This window comes from Procambarus clarkii, chromosome 52 (genome assembly GCF_040958095.1).
Source record: "Procambarus clarkii isolate CNS0578487 chromosome 52, FALCON_Pclarkii_2.0, whole genome shotgun sequence".
In the NCBI taxonomy this organism is placed as follows: Eukaryota; Metazoa; Arthropoda; class Malacostraca; order Decapoda; family Cambaridae; genus Procambarus; species Procambarus clarkii.
The window spans coordinates 31,904,473-31,922,747 of NC_091201.1; the positions used below are offsets into that span (position 1 = coordinate 31,904,473).

At 44.1% G+C, this 18,275-nt stretch overlaps 1 long non-coding RNA gene across 1 annotated transcript; it reads left to right on the forward strand.

Moving 5' to 3' along the window:
* Positions 1–2,634: 2,634 nt before the first annotated feature.
* LOC138352034 (uncharacterized) lies at positions 2,635–12,868 on the forward strand. The gene is made up of 4 exons (XR_011222694.1): positions 2,635–2,765; positions 3,910–4,047; positions 5,047–5,181; positions 12,537–12,868. It is a non-coding gene; the product is annotated as an uncharacterized lncRNA (long non-coding RNA).
* Positions 12,869–18,275: the final 5,407 nt, after the last annotated feature.

The window sequence follows — 18,275 nt, forward strand, 5'->3', positions numbered from 1 at the left end:
CGAGCAAATTCTGTAGTCAGGTAAAGGTGCCTGAAGGTGAGGTACTGGAGCAGGTGAGGTACTGGAGCAGGTGAGGTACTGGTGAAGGTGACGAACTGGATGGAGTAGGTGCTGAAAGTGAACAGACACACAGTTACAGCCTCGCTCCTGTGCCAGGTAAGTCCTCTACGGGGACACCATAGCCCACGCTACTAGGAACTTTTTGTTTCCAGTAGCTGAAACTTAAGCAACAACAGTGAACAAAGAAGAGTGAGAGTTAATCCCAGGCTTTAAGATCCTCTCTTGTGAAGAAATATTAATAAACCATGATTGATATCCTTTAGAAAGGCGAGAAGTTAGGAGGGACATACATGAAACCCACTAATGAATGAAAAGTATACAGAGAAACATTAATAAGGTACAAATTATACCAACACTAAACCATGAAAACATCGGGAACAAAGTCGATGACTTTAGACGAAGAACAGAACTGGGGACTCAGTGGTTTGGAAAATAAGGTTGCTTGATTTACAGTACAGACGTGAGGTCACTGGATTGTTCCGAGGGTTGACCAGATTATGAATGTTTGTGGTTGGTTGGGGGATGCCACCCATGGACCAATCTGCCTACCACAAGGGGTCCATTTTGGGGCCAACCCTTTTTTATCATTTACATCAATGACATAGACAAGAACATTACAAACCACGTCATCTCAGAGCTGCAGATGACACTAAGATTTATGATAAAATAGGAAATGAAAGTGATATTGAGGTCTTACAAAGGGATCTGCACGAACTCTTACAAGTGAACGGAAGACTGGAAAATGCTTTTTAATATGAATAAATGCAAGACTTTGCATCCGGGCATAACAATGCTCATCATAATTCGGAGTCAGAATCCTCCAATCTCTGAACGTTGCACAACAAGAGGAAGCTGCAGGGAGAAAAGCCAACCAACCTACACCCACAGTCTCCGTGGTGTAGTGGTAAGACACTCGCCTGGCGTTCCGCGAGCGCTATGTCATGGGTTCGTATCCTGGCCGGGGAAGATTTACTGGGCGCAATTCCTTAACTGTAGCCTCTGTTTAACGCAACAGTAAAATGTGTACTTGGATGAAAAAACGATTCTTCGCGGCAGGGGATCGTATTCCAGGGACCATAGGATTAAGGACTTGCCCGAAACGCTACGCGTACTAGTGGCTGTACAAGTATGTAACAACTCTTGTATATATCTCAAAAAAAAAAAAAAAAAAATTTGTCTAACAATAGTCAAATTAGTTCTTTTTGACTAAGAATAGTCAAAAGAACGTTTGACTTCAAGTAAAAGAAGATAATTATTCAACTGCATAAATATCTTGGATTACCGTCACTTGGGTAATTAGGTAATTACGCTCACTTGGGTAATTACCCACACTTGGGTAATTAGGTAATTACCCACACTTGGGTAATTAGGTAATTACGCTCACTTGGATTATTGTATCCAAGCATGGAGACCTCAACTTCAGAAGGACATATCTACTTGGAGAAAGTTCAACACAGGGTGTTGAAGATACCTCAAAATAAGGGTTATCTTGAGATGATTTCGGGGCTTAGCGTTCCCTCGGCCCGGTCCTCGAAAAGGCCTCCTTTTAGTTACACATCCCCAGGAAGCAGCCCGTAGCAGCTGTCTAACTCCAAGGTACCTATTTACTGCTAAGTGAATAGGGGCATCAGTGTGAAAGAAACTCTGCCCATTTGTTTCCGCCTCCACCGGGGATCGAACCCGGAACCCTAGGACTATAAATCCCGAGCGCTGTCCACTCAGCTGTAAGGCCCACCCCCCCCCCCCCCCTCAGGGTAAGAAAAGTCATTTCAGAACTAAGTCGACTCCCATACAGGCAACGGTTGAGGGCCACAGGGCTAACAACACTGCAAACCAGACATGACAGGGCTGATCTCATCTAAACTTTTAAAATATCGAACGACTTGGAGGATATTGATCCAGACCACTTCTTCAAGAAGTCACATGTAACACAAACAAGGAGCAACGGCCTCAACCTCAACAAGTCACAATATTGAAAGGAAAACAGGATATGCATTTTTCACCCACAGGGTTATAAACCCGTGGAACCACATACCCGCCGAAGCCATTAATGCAAAAACATTGCAGCAATACAAGATGCCGTTGAATAACTTCATTAGGACAAATGGAAGACCTTTGACAAGCCGTCGGCTTCCTGTCCTTGTCGAATTCACTAGAGACTTAGTGGCCCTTGGGTAAATTCAGGTAAAGAGACTGAAAGGTGTAGCCTGCTTCTCTTCTGTGTATATATACTGAGAGGTGTTTCCTTCTTCTACACCGAAAGGTGTATCCAACTTCTCTTCTCCATGTATATACATTGAGAGGTGTACCCTGCTTCTCTTCTTGGTGTAAATACACTGAGGGGTGTATCCTACTTTTCTTCTCGGTGTATATACACTGAGAGGTGCAGCCCGTTCCACCGTGAATATTTATTGAGAATTTAGTTCTGGGCATTGTTTAGGACAAAGTATTTGCTGGTTGACTAATAAATTATTGTGTAATGTCCTTAATTACCCTCTCGCAGTTGATAAATTGTCATCAGTGTTTGGTGTCAACGAGGTATATTCCGCAGGTAGCGTGCTTGTGTATATTTGTGGACACTGTGTGTGTGTGTGTGTGTGTGGACACTGTGTGTGTGTGTGTGCTTGATGCATGAGTGCAAGCTAAGGAAAGCTGCAGACAGTGTGTACAGCGCTGTAGACAAGTTTACGTCTAACAAATGCCAGGTAATATCAAACACTATAGGTTCTAATTTTGGAAATGATTGCCTCGCTGGCCGCCAGGGGGTCAAGATGTGCTCGCCTGACCTGCCAGTTGTTGCCTGATGTTGAGTGGAGGCGGGTGCGGTGCGGTTTGCTGTCTGTGTTGTGCGTGTTGTTTTCCCGGTGCCTGCGTGCATCACATGTATGGATGGTTTGTTTCTGTTGCGGCTGCTTCTGTGCTTGTATGTTTGGTTTGGTGCGTTTGTGGGTGGGTGTGTTTTTTCCTTGCTCCTGCGTGGGCTTTTTTGTTTGCCCTGTAAGAGTTGTATTCGTTATGCCTTTATATGTTATTTCTGGTATGTGTGCTTTTAAACTCCTATGTCTCTGGAGCATGTCTTCGTGTATTTTGTGCTTCTCTGTGTGAGGTTTGAAGTGCCCGAGTTTATACCCTGTTATCCGCCCCTTTCACTTGTCGGGGTATTTGTATTCATGTTCCTGTTTTATGGATGTTCTTTTTGCCGTTAATTGCTGTTATTTGTCTCTTTCATGTGCCATGTGTTTTTGACTTGTGCTGCTTATGTATTATTTTTCCGTTCTATCCTTTTTGTGCTTTGTATTCTGCCTTTTTTATATAAAAGAAAAGAAAAAAAAGTGCTTTTGTTTGTTTTTGTACTTACGGTTCCCTGTGTGGTTCTGTTTGCTGTTATTAATGCCTTGTGTCCTGTACTGCATTTAGTTTGTTTTATGTACCCGTGTTGGAGTTTGTTATTTGTTTGTATCATGTGTATTTCTCTATTGCTTATTCGTGTATTTCCCTTTTGATTATTCGTGTCTTTGGGTTCTTTGATGTATTACTGTATTCTGTGTATTTTGTATGTACTCATGTTTTTTGTGTATGGTTTTCTGTTTGTACTGTGGGTTTCTTTTATAAATAAATAAATAAAAATTGGAAATTAATTATTTGATCTTTTTGAACTGGATAAAGAACTAAGAATATAAACAGTAATTAGCATTATCATCATGAGATGCCTTATATCTAGTGAGTGCTAAACAGAGCGTTATTGTTTGCAAGTGATTGTCTAAATTAACACTATGTAGTACATAAACTTTACCATAATTTGTGTTGATTTTGTAATCAATGTTAATTAGACGATGTTAACATTTTCAGTATGCAGAGACAATGGCTATTGCGCATTCGTGTACAACGGTTTCTGCTTCTTGAAGGCCAACGTGGCTGCGGCGTGTCCAACAGGCAACATATATAACGCTGGCTGTGCCGGACGCAGCTGTGCCTGCTGTGTCCCAGGTCAGAACTCTTAACCTATCACATTAACATACCTTTATTACTTTCCCATTGTCGGGGACAGGAAGCCTGTTTCAGGCTTCCTGTCCTCAACGGGAGAAAGGTTAGGCTTACCTTTTATCCTTTTCAAAGCATTGAAATTAAATTTTGTATTAGATTTTTTTTTATTTATGGTGAGCTGTCGTGGGAAAACCCCACTGAAGATAATAATGGTGGTTACTCAGACCTCGTTGCTAGTTGCAAAGGGGTTCCCACAGCAGTTCATGCATCAGGGGCCCCAACAGCATTTCATGCATCAGGGGCCCCAAAACTGTAGGTCTTCCATTGTACATTATGTGTTTTTGTTTTCGTATTGGCATCCTTGGTGATATTTAGCGCCCTCTGATTATTCCGCACATTTGATGGTGCTACATAGCCTTCCCGGTTTGGTGCCTTCTTTTGATAATTACTTACTTACTTCCATTGTACATATATAGATATTGGTAAATTTAATTGTAAAAGAGAATTAGTGGTAATGGTTAGTAAAGTAATTGAGCCAACAATGAATTAATGAACGAAATAAGGCAACAATGAGTTAATGAACGAAATAAGGCAAATGGAATATGTGTTTTTTATACAGAAGTGTTAGCAATAAAATTACCAAAATGCCTTGCACTAATATAAGACAATTACTAGTAAGTAATAATTCATATTACAGAATGAACATAAATTCTCTCGAAAAAAAATTACGTAGAATTAAGAATTAATGATGTCATTCAACGTAGAATGACATAGTTAATCTTGCCAATCCCGAGTACTGTACTAGGGATCTTTGTTACGAAGACAGACAAGGAGAATCTCAGTTACATTTTCTGTCAACACTGTGGACGACAAGGAGAGACATAATATCACAGTTTACAAGAGGAAGAAAGTCATTTACAAGTGGGATTAATATATTGAAACACTTAAAAAACAATGAATAAACTAATGCAAATGGTTTAATGTAAATATTAATAATTGCAGATGTAACCAAGTGCATTGCGAAGCCTAAGTGTTATAAACTTGGAGGTTCTTGCGTGAAGACTGCCGATCCTTGCGCCAAGGCTAATAGGAACCCTACTTTTTGCAAAGGGACCGGTTGTGCCTGCTGTTATTAAGGTGAGTACCGAGTCTGCTGTTATTCACATGAGTCCTACACTGGTGTGGGTTGCATCCGTGGCAAGGTCAACAGGCAAGCAAAGAGGATCTTGATAACATGATAAACAAAACATGCTTCCTGTGTCCAACACTTTGACTCCTCGGTCTTGCGGAGGTCTCGCACTTTTTGCAGGTCGGCGTTCGATCCCCGACGGCCTAAGTGGTTGGGCACCGTTCCCTCCATCCTATCCCGACTCTGTCCTCCTATCCCATCCAAGTGCTTTAGTCAGACTCTTACTCCTCAAAATGACTTTACCTTCCTGTTCCCAATAATAGGAACAAATATATAATTAAACACTTAAATTGACATTTTCCTCATTAAAATAGTGTTAAAGCAAGACAACTTTAAATTCATAACTAGCCCGTTTGAAAAAAATAAAACTTCACATTTGTTTAGTGTGTATTAAGACAACCATATAACAGTTTACTGATCAATCAACAAATATACTTTAGTCCTGAATTTAGTCCACGGCTAAACTCTCATTGTATTTACTTGAATTCACCTGAAGGCCACCATCGCTGAAGGCCTCGGATAAGGACAGGAAGACAGCAGTTTGTCAAAAGTCCCCCTCACCCTTCCTGAGGATATTTTTCAGCTGAATATTACACGGAAGCAGTGCGGTGAAATGCTTCTCGGTCTATACTGAGTACATAATGGCTTCTGATCTCTATATTAAAAGTTTCAGGCAAAGAAAAAACGGAAGACCTAGAGATCTACACTAACCCCACCAGCTCCAGAACTGGTACAGCCAGTCCACCAGGGCTGAAAACCACCATGAAAACCCCCATCCGTCCCCAGATCTCTAGTATCTCGTATCTGCTATTGATATAGATAATGGCTCCAAAGAGCCTCCACTTACGGGCTCACCATAGCCCGTGCTACTTGGAATTTTTTGTTTTGAGTAGCTGAATCTTAAACAACAACTTCTATTTTATGATTACGGGCTATTCATGCCCGTGCCACCTTTTGGGTGGCCTAATCTTTATCATCTATACCCCCTCCCCGCTCAGCTCGTTGTCGCCGTGTGGGGGCTTAGTGGGCGGCTGCCGGAGTGTGATGCTCCTTGGGACGGTCCTCTGTCCTTTTCTAGCCTTGTGCTCCTGCTGCCGTCCTCTCCAATTCTGCTGGGCATCTTTTCCTTTTCCTTCTGTTTCGTTTTTCTCCCCCCTCTTCTCCTATCTGCTTGCCGTTTCCTACCGACCTTTTGCTCGTTCTGGTTCTTCCCTTGGACTTCTTCTATTTTGACGCCCGGGTGCTTGAGGAGGCATACTCATGCACCCGTAGAACTGCAGTACCCGACGTCGAGAGCGAGGGGAACCTTTTATTGTCAATCCCCACTTCGTCACTGAACCCGATCTCGACGGACTGTCGGTTTCTTAAGGTGGCGTTTGTGGGGCGTATACTCGCGATAGCTTCTTGTTGGGTGTCCTGCCTCTAATTGTGGCTCCATGGTGGGTGTGGGGGCACATTCGTGAGTGAATTCTTTCTTTCGTCAAGATGATTACCCCTGCTTCGGTTTCTTCTGGTTTACCTTCTCAGGCTCGTGGGGTGGGCGACCAAGCCCCCGAGTCGGTCCGTATTGGAAGACCGGGCTCTGTAGCCTCCGCTGCATTGGGCCCCGACCTTGCTCCTCCTTTGGCCTCTCTGACTCCTTCCTCTGGCTCCCCTCCCTCCTCTGTGGTTGGGTCGAGCCCCAAGCCCCCAGTGGTGACTACCTCGTCCCCTGGCGTGGCTCCTTCTCTAGTTGTAACTACTGCGCCTTTTAACCCCTCTCTCTCTGGGGGTTCTCACCGCCGTCTTCGTCACGGCCGCCCTCGCTCGATTCCTTCCAGTTCTGCTACCTATCAAGCCTTGTTTGGTCCCGCTTCGTGGGCCAAATATTTTGATCTCCTCCCTCTTGATTCTGCGCCTCCTGACGATTTCTCCCTCCATCGACATCTCATTGATTCCGTGGATGCCTCCATTACTTTCAACCCCACTCGTCTCGGTACACGTGTCGTTGCTGCTCCTTCTCAGGATGCTGCTTCCCGCTTGGCTGCCTTATCCTGCCTTGGCGAGACCCCCGTTCGGGTCTCGAAGAACGTTCAGTTGAATGCCAGTGTTGGCACTATTTTGCTCCCGCCCCATGTTGCGACCGGTGTTCGGGACCTACGCGACTGCCACGACGATATTCGACATATCCTCGCTGCCCAGGGCCATTCTATTCTCCAGGTGGACACGTTTACTCGTCCCCCTCGTGGTAGTCGCCGTCAACCCCTCCGGGTTGTGAAGATTACCTTTGATGGTAGGACCCTTCCACCCTCTGTCATTCTTGCTGGTGCCAGGTGCTCTGTCCAGGAGTACATTCCTTCTCCTCGGCTCTGCAACAAGTGCTGGAGGTTTGGGCATGGTGCCCTCCGCTGCTCCGGGACTGTCTCTCTCTGTCCTTTGTGTGGTGGCGAAGGTCACTCTAAGTCGGAGTGCGCTTCTCCCCAGGCTCGTTGCCTCAACTGCGGTGAGGCCCATCCTACCTTCTCCCGTGCGTGTGTCCATTACAAGCTTGAGGCAGCCGTCCTCAACTTGAAGCACCGGGTGCGTTTATCTTTTCCTGAGGCGAGGCGCCAGGTTCGCCGGCTCCCGCCTTATGCTAATATCTCTTATGCTCGCGTGTTGCGCTCTTCCTCTCCTCGTCCTTCCCGCCTTCCTCAGACTCACAACCGTTTCCAGGCCTTGGACCCTGATGCGCCCACTGCCCCCTCCTCTGTCCCTTTGGGTTCTCTCCCGAAGGATCCTCCTCCTGGTCCTCTGTCTGGGGTTCCCCTTCCTTCTACCCGGTCTGTCGTGTCTTCTGTGTCTCCTTCCTCGTCCCCCTCCGATCCTCCTTCCCGTCCTCTTCCTCCATCTATCGGATCTCCCCGCCGCCTGTCGGTGCGGGCTGATGTCCATCGCTCTCCTAACGGCCGTCGTGTGTGCTCTCGTTCGGCTTCTCCTGTTGAGACACTGGAATCCGTTGCCCGGTACGTAGTTGCTGGGACACCGGTCTCTTTAAGTCAGAAGCGTAAGCCTGGCTCCTCTCCTTCCTCTTCCCCGGCGGGTAAGAAGGCTTCGCTTTCTTCCTCAGCTCCTCCTTCTGGCTCTGTTGCTCCTTCCCCTCCCGTTTCAGTGCTTGCGCCCCCTGTTCCTGCTATGGAGGTTTCTTTGGCCCCTGCTTCCCTTTCGGTTGCTGCTCTTGCTGGGGTGCGCTCCTCTCTTTCTACTCCCCCTCTTCCTGCTGCTGTCCTTGACTGCTCCTCTCCGTTGTCTCCTCCTCCTCCTCCTCCTCCTCCTCCTCCTCCTCCTCCTCCTCCTCCTCCTCCTCCGGACCCTGCCGCCCACCTCTGATCTGTTCTCCCGTTTCCTTCCCTCCGTCTTTGCTCAGTTTACCCATGCCCCCTAACCCTGACTTTGCTGACCCTGATCCCGACCCTGATATTCTTTAACGTGCTCTGTTGGTCTTTCGCCTTTGTTTCTTCCTTGTTCTCTGTTTTTGTCCTTTCTCTTCTCGTCGTTGTCCATTCTTCAATGGAACGTTCGAGGTTATTACGCCAATTTCCTCGAACTCCAACTTCTGGTTTCGCGGTTTTCGCCCTTTGTGTCTGTCTCCAGGAGCCGATGCTTGGTGCTCGTCCTGGTCGTTTTCGTGGCTATTCCTTTCTCTCCCCCCCCCCAGCCATTGCTGGGGCTTCTAATTCTTCTGCTCTCTTGATTCGGGCTGATGTTCCCTTTGTTCCTTACTTTTTCCTTCGCCTCTCCATTGTTCTGCTGCTCGTATCTTTGTGGGGAAATGGTACACAGTTTGTTCCATTTATCTCCCCCCGAGTGTCCCGCTCTCTCTTCCTAATTTGAAACACCTCCTAGACTCCTTGCCGGAGCCTGTGCTCCTGCTGGGTGACTTCAATTGTCGTCATTCTCTTTGGGGTGACGTTCTGACGAATACCCGGGTCGCCTCCTTGAGCCGTTTCTCCTCTCTTCTTCCCTGTCTCTTCTGAATTCTGGTGAGCCCACTCATTTGGACTCTCGAACTCGCACCCTTTCTTGTCTTGATCTTTCTCTCTGCTCTTCTTCTCTTTACTTAGATTTCACATGCAGGTTCTTGATGACCTCCATGGAAGTGATCATTTCCCCCATCCTTGTTTCCTTTTCTCTTTTCGCCCCTCCCTCTCTTTCCCTAGGTGGCAGTTTGCTAAGGCGGACTGGACCCTATTTTCCCTCAGTGCTACTCTCTCTGACCTCTCCCTTCTGCCCCTCTCTCGCGCTCTCCTCCTTTTTCATGACACTGTCTTCGACGCTGCCCTCCGCTCTATTCCTCGCTCTTCCTCTCGGGTCCACGGAAGTGCGTTCCCTGGTGGAATGCGGACTGTGCTCGGGCTGTCCGCTGTAAGCGTGCAGCCTGGAAGAAGCACCGCCGTAGCAGACGACCGATTCTTTTCTTTTCTTTCGGAAAGCGAGTGCGGTGGCCCGTAGGGCCATCCGTACGGCTAAACGTGAATGTTGGGCATCTTATGTCTCGATCAATTACGTCCGAAACCCCTCTGGCCCAGATCTGAAGCGTATCCGCAAGATAGCGGGTAAGTTCGTTCCCGATGTTTCACCGGTCCTTCACCTCCATGATACTCTTGTGGCGGACCCGTTGCAGGTCGCTTCCGAACTGGGTTCCCACTTTTCTTCTGTTAGCTCTGGTCTTCATCTTCCCCAATCTTTCCTTCTTCGTAAACCTGTCCTTGAGTCTCGTCCTTTAGATTTCTGCACTCATCTTCAGCTTCCCTATAATGATCCCTTCTCTCTCTCTGAACTTCGTTCTGCCTTGGCCCTCTGCGGTTCTACGGCGGCGGGCTCCGATGGTATTCATTATGAGATGCTTCGCCATCTCCCTCCGAGCACGTCTCAGTATTTACTGAGTCTGTATAATCGGATCTGGGAGTCGTCGTCAGTCCCTGAGGACTGGCTCGATACCGTTGTCCTCCCTGTTCGCAAACCGGGGTCTCTGGGTACTTCCCCTAAGGACTTTCGCCCTATTGCTCTCACAAGTTGTGTCTGCAAACTCTTTGAACGTATGGTTAACGTTCGTCTGATGTGGTTCCTGGAACACCATCACCTCCTCTCCCCTTCTCAATTTGGTTTCCGCAAGTGCGCAGCACGAAGATGTCCTGGTGAACTTGGAGGTCTATGTACGTACTGCTTTTGCTGCGAAGACCTCCGTTGTTGCCGTCCTTTTGACCTAGAAAGGCTTACGACACCACTTGGCGTTATCATATCCTATCTCAACTTCATTCTTTTGGCCTTCGTGGTCATCTCCCTCTCTTTCTCCGCAGCTTCCTCTCTCGTCGTTCCTTTCGGGTGCGCCTTGGTTACCGCTCTCTCTCCCTCTTTTCAGCAATACGAAGGTGTGCCCCAGGGTAGTGTTCTGAGCACTACTCTTTTTCTGGTTGCCCTCAATGGTCTTCTTTCCTCTCTTCCTTCTGGTGTCTTCTCCGCTCTCTATGTCGATGAATCTTACCCTTTGTTGTCAGGGTGATGATTCGCCTCTCCTTCAACGCCGGCTTCAACTTGCGATTGATGCCGTGTCGTCTTGGGCCACAGGTCATGGCTTCAAGTTCTCTACTTCTAAGACTTGTGCCATGACTTTTACGCGGAAACGGGTTGTTCTTCGTCCCTCTTTGTCACTTTATGGTCATCCCCTTGAATACAAAGATTCCGCGAAGCTTTTGGGGTTATTCCTTGACACTCGTTTGTCTTGGTCTCCCCATATCTCTTACCTCCGTGTTGAGTGCTCTAAGTCCCTTGCCCTCCTTCGGGTCTTGTCCCATACTTCTTGGGGGGCAGATAGGCGCGCACTCCTTGCTTTACATTCCTCTCTCGTCCTGTCTAAGCTCGATTATGGTTGCCCTGCTTACTCGTCTGCTTCTCCTTCTACTCTTCGCCGTCTTGATGCTTTGCACCATACTGGTTGCGCCTCAGTTCTGGTGCCTTTCGTTCGACTCCCGTCCTTAGCTTGTATGTTGACACTGGCTTCCTGTCTCTCCAGGACCGCCGTGATCGCTACTGTCTTCGCTATCTTGCGCGGTCCTTGCAACATCCTTCCTCTCGTCTCTGTCGTGCTTTAACTTTTACCCCCTCCTGCGGTTCCTGTTCCTCTTCACCACCTCCCTCTTTCTGTCCGGTTATCTCGCCTGCAGGATTCTCTTTCTCGTTCGTATTTCTGATGTTTCTCCTCGTGTTGTTCCTTCTTTGCCCCCGTGGAGGGTCCCCTCTTCCGCGGTTTGTACATCCTTGACTCGTATCACTAAAGCTTTTACCCCTCCTACAGTTCTAAAACGCCTTTTCCTCGAGCACTTTTCTTCTCACATCCCGCTCCGTTTCTGTCTTCACCGATGGGTCTAAGTCAGCGGACGGTGTTGGCTACTCTGTTGTTTTTTCCTGATCGCACTTATATGTGTCGCTTGCCTCCGGAGACCTAGCATCTTTACAGCGGAACTTTATGCTATTCTCTATGCTCTTCGTCTCCTGCTTTCTCGTTGTCAGTCTTCCTTTGTGGTTGTTGTTGACTCTCGTAGTGCCCTCATGGCTCTCGGGTGCTTTAATCCAGTTCATCCGGTAGTTGTCGAGATCCAGCATTGGCTGTTTCTCGTTCACAGTAAATTTAAGTCGGTTGAGTTTTGTTGGGTTCCCAGCCATATTGGCGTGTCTTTAAATGAGCGTGCGGATGCTGCCGCTAAGGAAGCTGTCCCGCTCTTGTCCATCTCTCGTAAAGGCATTCCGTATCCGACTTTTTACCGGTTATCCATTCCTTAGTCCTTACCCGTTGGCAGGCTTCTTGGTTGTCTGTTACTGGTAACAAGCTACGTACTCTTAATGTTGTGTTTCCTCGTGGCCGTCCTCCTTCCACCGTAACCGGCGGTGGGAAAACAGCCTCTAGCGAGGTTGCGTATTGGCCATACTCGCTTAACCCATGGTCACTTGATGGAGCGCCGCCCTGCTCCTTATTGTCCTAGTTGCATTGTCCCTCTTACGGTCGTGCATGTCCTTCTTGAATGTCCTGACTTCCAGGACGAGCGTGTGTCTTGCTTTCCGACCGCCCCTCGCGGTCACCTGTCCCTCGATAGAATTCTTGGTGACTCGGATACTTTTGATATCGTTCGCCTTATGCGTTTTTGTTCTCGTATTGGCATCCTTGGTGATATTTAGCGCCCTCTGATTATTTTGCGTATTTGATGGTGCTACATAGCCTTCCGGTTTGGTGCCTTCTTTGATAATTACTTACTTTATCATCTATAATATATTTATATTTTCTTTGCAGAACTGACGACGGCGAGGCGGAGGGCAGACTTAACCATACACATGGAAGGTCAATTGAGCTGTTAACTCTTACCACGAAGACATTCCTTAGAAAATAAAAAGTAGAGTGTATTATTTAACTCTTTTTTTTTTAGTATTGGTGTTCAATTGTGTGTGAGGGATGATTAGGAATTACTTATTCCATACGTAGGTTCATCAGCATTATAATGAGGCTCTCATACATTACCCTCCGGTTTAGCAATGCATTAAATCCCACTTAATCAATGCATATTTTTATTAAAAATGCTGAAAAAAATCTAAATTTTCTAAAAATTAATTATATATTTGTGTTAATGTGTGTGAAAGGCAGATCCTTGCCTAAAATTTGCACTGCACTGAAAATTCCAGAATTTAACAATAGTGTGCTTATTCATTTAGGTAATTCACAAAATAGCTAATACTAAAATAATTGTTTATTTTCTGAATTATCCATCCTCTACATTTATTGTGTAGTTAATTTCACTCTAATTTTAATTGGAATTACAAATTATTTTCCATACGGAATCTATCAATAATGATCCTGTGGTTTGTGCACGAAGATATTATGTGATTAAATATATGTTTGATAAACATGCAAGTTTCATAGTCCTTTACCATATGCCGTTACAGGCTTTCTCCATGTGAATACTCGATCTTCTACCATAAATACCACCATCACACAGAACAATCACCACCACACAGAACCACCACCATCACACAGAGCCACCACCATCACTTAGAACCACCACCATCACATAAAACCACCACCATCACTTAGAACCACCACCATCACACAGAACACCATCACACAGAACCACCACCATCACATAGAACCACCACCATCACAGAGAACCACCACCATCACATAGAACCACCAATAGCACATAGAACCACCACCATCACAGAGAACCACCACCATCACAGAGAACCACCACCATCACAGAGAACCACCACCATCACACAGAACCACCACCATCACATAGAACCACCACCATCACATAGAACCACCAATAGCACATAGAACCACCACCATCACAGAGAACCACCACCATCACAGAGAACCACTACCATCACATAGAACCACCACCATCACACAGAACCACCACCATCACATAGAACCATCACATAGAACCACCAGCACATAGAACCATTACATTACATAGAACCACTCGCAGGTGCCACCACAGGTGTTCTTCCTTGTCATTTGTTATGCACTGTTCTCACTTCCAGGAGCCACCACAAGTGTTCTTCACCGTTACTTGTTATGCACTGTTCTCACTCCCGGGTGTCACCATTAGTGTTCTTCACCATCACTTGTTATGCACTGTTCTCACTCCCAGGTTCCATCAGATATTTTTCCTCTTCACTTATTGTGGTTTAGATCATAGAGGTTTATAACCCTATGGGTGAAAAAGCATCTCCTGTTTTCTGTTCTACATAGTGGTTTGCGCTTGAAGCCGTTGCTCCTTGTATGAGATACATTTGACCTTTTTTTTTTTAAAAAAAGTGGTCTGGATTAACATCCTCTACATTCTTCAATATTTTAAAGGTCCTGATGAGATCATCTCTGGCATGTCTCATTTGCGTTATTAATTCTGTAACCCTTCACCGTTCCTGGTATAAGAGTTAATTTATTTCTGGGATAATTTTGTCACTGTGTTGAACATTCTCCGAAGCAGACGTGTCCTTCCGAAGGAGAGAGCTCTAAGCTTGGATACATTAGTTCAGATGGGGACACACCCGAGACTTATACAGTTAAATTTCTATTTTTTTTTTTTTGTCCTTGAATTCAAAGGGTCTTTGGAGTTTGGACTATTTCTAAGGTTTGGTTAGTTTTTTGTACATGCTCCCATTTGTTGTGCAACTTTCAATGACTGGTGGATCCTAACTCCTAGGTACTTTCTCTTCATCAATCTGTTGCATGGTAGGTAGTGCTATGATAGTTGAGATGTACATTGTTATGTCCTACATTCATGGTCTTGCATTTTTCAATATTGAAAAGCATTTGTCAGTCTTCTGACCTAAATTATATTATATTTTTAGAATGCACACTTGTGTTTTATTTAATCAACAGATTCTTATTTCAATGCACCAAAACATGTCCATATCATGTGCTAATTCCCATATATTTAACACATCGTCTAATGTTAAATTAAATGGTAAGAAAAGTCTTTACAGTATATATTTATGTTTAACATTTTACTGGCAAATAAATAATGTGCATTCAAGGAAAAATATACATTCCAGGACGACTATATACAATATAAAACAAACACTGCTTTTTAAACAAGAAAATTAGCACAAACTTTTAGTTTTAAGACGATATGTCAAAAAGGTACTATACAGTACAGAATTTCAAATTCATATCTACAGATTTTAAGAAATGTTTATTCTTTATTTCTTCCTAAATATTCTGAACAAGTTTAAGTTTTAAGGGGAAAGGAATCGGTAATGTTTCGTAATTCCAGTCATCTTGAAGCCTATCATCACCAGTTGTCGTCACATTGTTTAACTGCATGAACAGCATAATTGATTGATGTATTAGACAGCCAGGACCACTTGTTTACCAAGGGATTGTATGCCATTCCATGAACCAGACGAGTCACACAGCCATCTGAGGGAATAAAACAAATATCTTTCATTACCTAAAATGTTTTTGAAAGTATAAATGAGACAAGTAACAACTGGATACTAACTGGATAAATGCCAATTTATACATTACATAGTGTTTATACTAGTTACACACTTTTACAAGATCAATGATAGTGATCCTTATGTTACAAGAATGCAAAACCCTGCAAATAACACTGTACTAGTATATTTATATGAATATATTATACTATATTGATATGAATGTCAATAGTATGACATAACAGACAAAATAGAATGTAAATCTTAAAATATTTGATTTATTAATATTACCCTGTGAAGAAAATGGTGATAATTGTTCACACTAACAGTTCTTATGGGACTAAACTCATTATTAATGAAGTATCATTTAGTGACTTATTACATCTCATTCCTGAAATTATTTATCCAATTGGTACTTTCTTGTCCATCATTATCTTCTTGTACATTCTCACATGAATATGCTTCCTGAGACTACCGAATTTGTATGCATAATATATTTCTGTGCTTTTTAAGTAATCTAACAAATACTGCATATTGAGTTCTGCAAATGTGTGAAAGCTTATTTTATTGTCTTAATACTTGAAAGCATTTTAAATGTCTAGAAAATATTACACCTGAAACTACCACCACAAAGAACAACAATTACCAAAAAGGGAAAGCTAGAGTCAAAGATGAAAGCAATGGCAATCACTATATTCACACACAAGCAAGCAAGTAGAATCTAAGAACGTGAAAAAAGATAGCAAGATTTGTAAGAACGTAGAGCTATGAGCTAAGAACTATGAACATAAAAAAAGACAGCCAGTCACAATAATGTGGTTGAAAATCAGACACCCAATCTACACTTCTGAAAATAAAAGAAGTAACAAAAAGTCGTCACTTACAATATTTTCAGATGTGTGGATTCGGAGTCATGAAAAAGATGAAAGTAAGTTAGATACATCAGATTATAATAAAATATAATTTAATCTTTTGTGATAAATTAGAATTAAAATGTTTGCCATAAATTACCGAGATGCACAGCAGACATCACCAAAACAGAGCACAGATACCACAGACAATTTATTAAATACAGGTATTCGCAAAGTAATACACCTAAGGAAACTGCAGTAAAAAATTTTTACTTCATAATACATATCACGGTGCTACATAGTCTTTCCAGCTTGGTGCCTTCTTCTGATAATTACTTACTTCATAATACAGTGGTACCTCAGCTTATGAATTTAATCCATTCCCAGAGACAGTTCGTAAGCCAAAAATTCGTAAACTTAGCGAATTTTCCCCTAAGAAATAATATAAATTGAATTAATCTGTTCCAACTCCCCAAAAATTAACTTCAAAGAAAATTTTATACTTAATTCACCCAAATCTTTAGTACTAGAATATATACAATTTATTGCTTACGTTAATTGCTGACTCTTCATGACTTCTCTGGGGTACACACAGTCACGTTTTCCCTACATACCACTAGGACCCGCTTGTGGCTCACTGCTTGTTTTTCTCGCTAAAAACCTGTCTAGAGACACTTGTTTTTTCCCTACGTTGTAACACTTGAACACTTGTCTGAAGTGAGACATCACATTGTCATTAAAAAGGTTAACATAAAGGCCTACTACAGTTTGCTCTGGATGAATTAATAATAACTTTTCAACATCTTCAAGTGTTTGTGTTCTTTGTTTCGTGATTGTGATATGCCTTTTGCCACTTTAGCACTCAATGTCTTTTTTTTTTTTAGCAATTACAGTGCATATCGTTGACACAGATTTGTTGTACTGCCTAGCAATTCAACAACCCGTGTACCATTTTCATGTTTACGAATGATCTCTTTTTTCCTTTATGGTCATTCTCACATGTTTTCTTGGCTTCAACCTTACCACTGGCTTTCTTGGGACCCACGGCAAGATATATTATAATAACTTATGCTCAAATACCCCAAAATCCGAAAAACACTGAAATTCTTTACAAAGAATTCGGGTGTGATTGTCACTAGGCGGGAGGCACTGGTAAACTGAGGTGCGATCGCTGTGTCACCACGCGCTAGGTCGGCCATATGTCCATCAACAAACTTAGTTTCCCGAGGCAAAGTTCGTAACCCGATTCAGATTTTACTTCAATTTAGTTCATGAGAACAAGGAGATAGTCGTCAGGAGAGGTGACAAGTCGCCAATATACGTCATTCATAAAAAAGACGAATATCTGGCGAAAATGAACCTCATTCTCTCTGACCAAACTAAATTCCAAAGGGTAACGAAGGACACTACAGCCGAATTGAAGACAAAGGTCAACAAATTGATCGAAACTGTGAACGCCAAGAAATCCGGACTCCACCTGCCAAAGATTATTGGGGAATATAAGCCTGGATACACATATGGAAATGTGAAGACACATAAGCCTGGAAACCCACTTCGGCCAATCATTAGCCAGATACCCACACCCACGTACAGACTGGCGAAGCGACTCAACAGCTTGCTGACTCCTTATGTCCCTTGCACCTTCAGCCTGAAGTCTCCAAAGGAATTTGTTGACTTACTGCGGGGAACACGGGCCACAGGAATAAGAGCCTCATTGGACGTAGAATCACTGCTTACCAACGTACCTGTGGATGAAACAATCGGGATGATAGCGGACAGAGTGTATCGTGATCCAGCCTGTACTCCTCTTGACATACCAGAAAACATTCTAAGGAAACTACTCCAAGCTTGTACTAAAGAGGCACCCTTCTTGAGCCCGGATGGGCACATGTATAAGCAAGTAGATGGGGTTGCCATGGGTTCTCCCCTAGGTGTCCTGTTTGCGAACTTCTACATGGGTACCATCGAACAATAGGTCTTAGTCGACATGAACTTGAAACCGGCCATATGCTGTAGGAATGTTGACGACGTTTTACACAGGTACCTGATGCTAGACATCTGCAGGAGCTGAAGGAGGCATTTGAGCGGAATTCTGTATTGCGTTTCACTTACGAGATGGAGAAGGTTGGGAAGCTGCTCTTTCTATATGTAACAGTCATGGAAAGGAGCGGAGGTTTCCACACTGCAGTCTACACTAAGGAAACAAACATAGGAATGTGCCTCAATGCCAACAGTGACTG